Source organism: Belonocnema kinseyi, chromosome 1 (genome assembly GCF_010883055.1).
Source record: "Belonocnema kinseyi isolate 2016_QV_RU_SX_M_011 chromosome 1, B_treatae_v1, whole genome shotgun sequence".
Taxonomy (NCBI): Eukaryota; Metazoa; Arthropoda; class Insecta; order Hymenoptera; family Cynipidae; genus Belonocnema; species Belonocnema kinseyi.
Window position 1 is genome coordinate 48,985,667 of NC_046657.1, and position 8,011 is coordinate 48,993,677.

Below are 8,011 nucleotides of genomic sequence, written 5' to 3' on the forward strand. Positions count from 1 at the left end.
GGCGCCCAGAAAGTTCAGCATCAACTGTGCTCGTACGGCCACAACGAAACTCGGTAAGCCACTTATGAATCGTTCCAATCGACGGTGCAGAGTCCGGGTAATACTTATCCAGCTTGGCCTTGGTCTCGGATATCGTTTTCTTGCGAAGATAGTAGTGTTTGATCAAAACTCGAAACTCAGATTTTTCCATATGAAGAAAAACCCGGAGTTTAGTCGCTTCTTAGTGCTGTAAATTGTAAATGCGTAAACATAAATGGCTGAAGTTTTGACAGGCGTCATTTGAAGGACCAAGCTCGACGAAAATGGTTCACATTATTGAATGCTAATGCCATCTCTTAGAATTTTCAGGTACTTATCAGACTGCCTATTACGATCAATGCTGCACACTACTCTAACCTTCTGAAAACACACAGAAAACCCGCTTATCGCTCGAAACGGAGGACCATTCCAATACGAAGTGCGATTCTTTTCCAGGATAACGCGCGCGAATTGGGGTGGGAGGTACTGGGACACCCCATTGCAGTCCAGATTTATCACCCTGCGACCACCACATGTTTGGATCACTGAAAGAAGCCCTCGGAGATCAAATATTCAGCATCGGCGATGAGGTAGAGGAGTTCGTGCGCACATGGCTGTCCAAATTTCCTAAGGAATTCTTCGATACCGGCATCAAAAACCTTCCTGAAAGGTGGATAAAATTCGTAACTTGTGAGGGGAAATACCTAGAAAAACTGTACATTTTTGTAGATTTTTTCGATAGTAAATAAACGTGTCAGAGTATTTGTCTCAATCATATCTGAACCAACCTCGTAATCAGGTATTCCTTTATTGTTTTGTTTTATTGGCAAATTTTAAGAAGGCGAGTTTCTATTACACGATTATCTAAGTAGCTCGTTGTAAAATAATATTCATATTAATAACCTGGTTATAATATCGTTATCCGAATATGAAAATAGTGTCTTACTTACTTCAGGTTGGTCTTGGTTAAAGGAAAATGATTATAGCTGCATAATTATAAATCTATTATATCTTGACACCCAAAATAATTTCGAAAGTATATTAAAAACACCTTTTTTGTTTGTAATAAAAAAAATAATGACTGGTACATTGGCTTTTTATTATTATGTGCCGTCAGAATGTACTTGCAACATTTCAGGCCGCCCTCCGGCCATAAAAATATTAACTTTAAGGTTTGCATTTTCCTTTATTTGACTGTATGGTGTACAGGATTTTGCCTGTAAATCTCAACTCTAAAATTCCTTCTGATTGGGCGGAATTCACCTACTGGGGTTTCGTCGACTTCTTTTCGGGTCATTGGGGAAATCCTGCCGCTTCCCATGTTTATTTTAATCCGTTTTCGAGCGTGTCCAGCATAAAATCCAGCAAGGATATCACTACTCTGCAATATTGCAAATACGCTACCATCGAAAGTTGATAATACAATTTGTTCTTGGGCTGGAATGGGCACATATTTCTTACGTCCTACGGCTAATTTAATTGGTTTATCAGTAGGAAAATTGTATCGTCGAAGGTGAAATTGTCGGTGCTGATTCTTATTGGAAGTAAGCCGAATCAATTCAAGATGTTCAAGTGTATATGTAATTCCTGCAGATGATGTTATGCTGGTAGGTGGAACCCTGCATCTGAGAGGAGGAGACCTTGCTCTACTATGCACCGGAAGCTCAGCAGGAGGAAGAGTCCTCACCGGGAAATGCTGTCTTTCAGAAGAAGAAGGTTCGCCACGAGGAACACCAGGAATTGGTTCGCCATTCGGTAAACACTCAAACTGGGAACTTAGGTCTGGAAAAATTTAGAGAGTATTAGATTTCTTTACATTCTTTAATTTTTTGAAAGTACGTTGTTATATCGTGAACACATCGTTTCAAAATTGACTTACCGAGTGCCACGAAAATATTTTGAACTATTTTCGGACAGGTCGCTTGTGTTTGACCAGATTTAAGCTCCCCCCACCCCCCTCAACTTTTGCGAAATACTTCTATGCCTTTTTTTCAACTTCCACCTTAATTTTGAGGCCAGAATGATGACATTGCTAGGAGATTGCGTCTACTTCTTGAAAGATGAAAAAGTAATATTCAGAGAAAGATATTCGCAAAGATAAAAGACTGTGTTAAATAACTTCTGCTTGAAATTTCGGATAGAATGCACATTCCGAGATTTTTTTAAAACTCCGGGGTAAACCGAAATTCCACCTTCTTGTCATACAAAATATTTATCCGTTAATTTCCGGAATATTTGCAACAAATATTAAATTTGTATTTTTTAAATTTATGAATATATTAAATTATTATATTTACCAATAGAGTTGAGGCTCACTGCCAAAGATAATACCAGATTATAGAGGATTTTCATTTTTTACAAGCAGAAAGAAACTAATTTACGTACTAATAAAAGAATTTGGTTAACAGTTCAACAAATTATCATTCTGTTTCTTTATTAACAGTGTCTAAAACGTACTGTAATCGTTATCTCTTGTATTATACTCTATTAATTTTGTCCTTCGTAGATAAAAATGTTTCATAAATCTTTCTGACAATTGGAAAACGATGTAATCACACATATGCAGAGAGACTATGTCTTCGGTTTCAAAAATAGAATTTGTATATTCTAGATTATACACAAAAAACTGTAAAGATTATTTTTGTCATGAAGTAAAGTTTCTTTACTATATTCATTATCATTATTTTCAACTTACTCTCAATAAATGGAAATTTTTATTATAGATGAATTTACTTTAATTCTTAAATTTTCATGAACACATAAATGGATGAAACAGGCGTCTGCTGCACTTTAAGTGTTTAAGTATTCGGATAAGGGTAGTCTAAAATCCATTGGCAACATTTTTTTAGTTTTCATGTATATATTAAAACCTCGATATTTTTTCAAAATAAAAAAATGCATTTTTTTAAATTGTATAAAGAGTTCCTCAAATCATTTTCATGATATTTCGTTTTGTTTGGTTAAAAATATATGAGAAGTAGCGAAGAAAGACACCAATTGCTTTTATGGAAAATGTTGAAAAGACACCGATTTTCTTTCAATAATAGGAAAATTATTAAATCAAAATCAATTCAAACATATTGTTATTTTTCTCCTAAAACATTTTTATAAAAAAATGAAAATTGTCCTTCTTTTATTGCCACTGAGATATAGTAGCTGGAGCTTTGATTTTTTATTATTTGCAGTGTTAGAGTAATTGTTATATTTTAAGTTGAGTGTCGACCAAAAGCGACATCAACTTTTATACTTACATTTTGTTTTAATTGAACGCAGTGTCCGGGTGATTTTGGCTTATGCGCTCAATTCTGAAATGCTTCGTGATTGGTCGGATTTCACCTACTGGAGTTTCCTCGATCTCAGCTCTGGTTAATGGGGTAGCCTTGCCGCTTTCCATGTTTATCTTCATCCGTTTATTACGGCAGCCACTATATAGTCCAGCAAGAATTTCACTACTCTCCAATATTGCAAATACATCACCTTCAAAAGTTGATATAACAATTTGTTCTTGTCTTGAAATGGGTGAAAACTGATGACGTCTTACGGCTAATTTAATTTTGTTATTAGCAGGAAACTTGTATCGTCGAAGTTGTAATAGTCGTTGCGGATTCTTATTAGGAGTAAGCCGAATAAATTCAAGCTGATCAAGTGGATAGACAATTCCGTCAGAAGAAGTAATTGTGGTAGGTGGAACCGTGCACCTGAAACGAGGAGACCTGGACCTAGCACGAGCAAGATGCTCGGTAGGAGAAAGAGTCATTAATGATGAATGATGGCTTTCAGAAAAAGAAGAAAAAGAAGAGGAAGAAGTAGGTTTGCCTCGAGGAACACCGGGAATAGGTTCACCATTCGGCAAACACTCAAACTGGGAACTTAAATCTGCAAAAATATAAAGAGAATCACATTTCTTTGCATTCGTATCATTCTTTAAAGGACTTTGGTATATCGGGAACTCATTGTGGCAAAATTCAGTCACCGGGTGCCAAACGGAAGTATAGAATTATTGCGCGACACTAAGCTGTCCTCTATTAGCCGCTTGTTTTTTTGTGAAGTACAGGTTTCGAGACAGATTTTCCTAGAAAACTTCTTGAAAGCTGAAAAAGTGACATCCAGAAAATATTATTTGTAAACATGAATGAGTAAGAAAGCGTCTTCGTGAAATTAGGGACAGAATGCGTCGCTTAAAGAGTAGGTCCAAAAATTGGAATACAATAACAATTCTTTTTCTCATATGGGCCAGAAATATTGAGTTTAAAAATGTTTTGATAGTTATGGATATATTTTGTTTTCATATTTACCAATAGAATTGAAGCTAACTGTCAGGAAGGAGCACAGAGTATAGAAGATTTTCATGATTTCCAAGTAGAGAAAAAACTGATATGCGTAATAATTAAGAGATTGGTTAACAATTATTCTAGTTACCATTCTGGTTCTTTATAAAGAGTATGTAACATATGCTGTGGTCGTTATCTCATGTATTCTCACTCCAGGTTTCAAGTCATTATCATATAATCTTAATTTAATTACTGTAGTGATAAACACAGGCAAACATGCAATTTCATTTCTGAAAGACAATATTTGTTTTAAACTAAGTTTACGGATTTAAAAGTGAGGCTGCCCTCTACCTTAGGCAGATTTCTAAACCGAAGATGAGTTCAGATTTATAAAACTGGAAGAAAAAAATTTTTTATTCAATTAGATCTATGATTTGCGCAACAGATAAATACTAGTATTATACACACTCTAGTCAATTAAATAGATACAGTTTACGTGCTAGATTGGAAAAAAAAAACTGAAAAGATTATCCTTATCATGTAGAACAGGTTCCTTTTTTCAATTCATTATCATTTTTACAAAAGCAATTAGAATTTGTAAATTTATTCTGAATGAACGAAAAATTTCGTTATAGGTTAATTTACTTCATTTCTTAAATTTTGATGAACAAATTTGTTAATCGAATTTTCTTTTCGAATTTACGTGCATATACCCAAACCGAAAAATTTGTTTAAAGCCAAAAAATGCATTTTTACAACTATATTAAGAGGTCCTGTAAGCTTTTTTCGTAAATTTCATCTAGAATCGTCAATATTAAATTCAAGTGTTTTGTTAAAATATCATTGTTTTGGATGAAGATTTAATATTTCAGTTGGAAATACATCGCTAAGGTCAAAAAATTAATTCTTTTTAAAAAATTAGTTTTTTTTTACATTCTAAAAAATCAAAAATCGAAATTTCAAGCCAAGCAACAAACCCTATGAAAAAAGTCAAGAGAAGGATTTCAAGAATAAATCTTAACTTAAAATTTTTATCGCACGATAAATAATAAAAAAAATCCATTTGTGGTAAAACTGCAACATGTCAAGACAGATGAGCAAAGAAAAATTGTAATCATAAAAAAAATCTAAAAATTTGTTAATAATCACTTTTTCATAGGACGCGTATTTTTTGTTTTATGACTTAGAAAAACATTTTAAAAAATTTAATTTTTAGAAAACCGAACCAAGCTTTTAAAAATTAGTAAACAATAATTGTGCACCTAAAACACATATATACATTTGAAATCAATTACCTTTTGATAGAAAGCTTAGTTTTTGGTTTAATCATGAAAATTACATTAAAAATAAAAATGAAAAATTTGTGGAAAAACGACAGATATGTGCAAAATTTGTTCGAGGAATTTCAGCGTATAGAAATTCATACAGAATTCCTTTTCACCATGTTTTACAGAACTCATCGTTTTTTATTAATTTGTCAAGATTAATATTTAAAAATGAATAATATCTGAAGAAAAGAATGTAGTTTGATAGGATGTGCAGTTCTTGTTTTATTCTTTAGTAAAACAACATTACAAATTAAAAATTAAAATTTTTTGACAGACGACACAATCTATGAAAAAATGAATATAACGAATTTCCTTTTCCATAAAATAGCGAAAACTCATTCAGATTTGCCATTAATAATGTTCAACAGGATACGTAGTTTCTGCTTGAATTGTGAACGATATCATTAAATATAAAAAAATTTAATTTCTTGAAAAGCGATAGAAGGAACGAACTAAAATTAACAGATCAAGTTGTTTACTCAAAAAAGATCTATGTTATCACTCTTTTAAGATAGGGTAATTAGATTTTCTTTCAATCGTAAAAAAAAAGATTGAAAATGAAAAATTCTATTTTTTGAAAGACGACACAAGATATGAATATAAATTAGAAGACCAAATTTGTTCACCGAATAAGATCTATACATTTGTTATTAATAATTTTTGGATAGGACTAGTAGATTTTCTTTCAATCGTAACAAATAAGATTAAACATAAACGAATTCAATTTTTGCAAAAATGACACAAAAAAAGAAAAAAATTAAAAGACAAAAAAGCTGTTTAACCAAAAAATATTTGCAAGTATGTTATAAACTCTGGTTATAAAAATATATTAAAAATAAAAAAATCAACTGTTTCTAAAAAGGGCACAAGATAAAATAAAATTTTATTAAATGCGCATTTTTCTTTAATGATAAAAATAAGACAATGCAAATACTTTAGTTCTAATACTAATGCATATTATCAATCTCAATAATATAAAGTTATTGAAATGGCCTTTAATTTTAGAATGCTTGCACACAAAGGTGGGTTAAATTAAATAAACCGAGCACGTAGTCCAAAGTGAATGCATCATCGAGCGTGAAGCGCGGGATAAATATATTATTGAGTGTGCAGCGCTAAAAAAATATATATCATCGAGCGCGAGGCGCGAGAATCGACAGTCACGCGCTCTAGGTAAATTTGCTTTTAAGTTTACCGTCGAACTCCAAAAATACGAGTTCCAAACATATGAGCGCCCCACAGATACGAGCGTCCCGTCCTCAAAGGAGCGTGAAACGTTTTTTCCCCTTCTACTCTCTCCTATTTACGTGCGAAAGCACGCAGTAGGCCTGTGTGCGTTCTGAAGCATGAGCCCCTTTCACGGTCGTATCCTTGTAGTTCCCAATTCACGAACACCTCGTATGTTTGGAGTTTCAGTGTAACTTTTTTTTAACTATGTAACTAAAATAGATAATATTTCTTGATTGCTTTTCGGGCAAACGCAGGGAAAAGGCTTGTTTGGTGAGAAGGTATATCACTATTAACAAGGCAGATTTTGAAACTGTAGAGGAAAATCAGTTGTAAAAATATCTAAATAGCTTTAGGTAAAATAATATTTTTTCCTATAGTGATAGTTCAGTGAATATGAAGACAATATTTGACTGTAAAACTCTTGTCTATCGGAAAATTATTACGTTTAGGATCTCATCATAAAATATACTATCTTTTAGATTCACAATGAATTTTATTTCACTTGGATATGGTTTATGGAGGTTTTTGGCTTACACGCTCGACTCTAAAATTGCTTGTGATTATACGGCATTCGCCAACTGGAGTTTGGTCGATCTCTTCTCGGCTCATTGGGGTAACTCTGCCGCTTTCCACAAAGATTTTCATTCTTCTATTATGGCTGCCTCCATATAGTCCAGCAAGAATATCACTACTCTCCAATATTGCAAAGATTTTATTATCAAATGTTGATAATACAATTTGTTCTTGGCTTGAAACGGGCAAAAATTTATAACGTCCTGTGGCTAATTTAATTGCTTTATCAGCAGAAAAAATGTATCGTCGAAGCTGAAATTGTCGGTGCGGATTCTTATTGGAAGTAAGCCGAATCAATTCAAGATGTTCCAGTTCGTATGGAACTCCTTCAGATGAAGTTATACTAGTGGGTGGAATCCTGCACCTTAGAGGAGGAGATCTTGTCCTAATACGTCCAGGCGGATCGGCAGAAGGAAGATTCCTCACCGGTGAATGATGTCTTTTAGAGGAAGGTTTACCACAAGAAACACCAGGAATAGGTTCACCATTTGGCAAACACTCAAACTGCGAACTTATATCTGCAAAAATATAAAAGAGAATCAAATTTTTTACATTCTTCAATTTTTCGAAAATACACCAAACTCTCGCTTT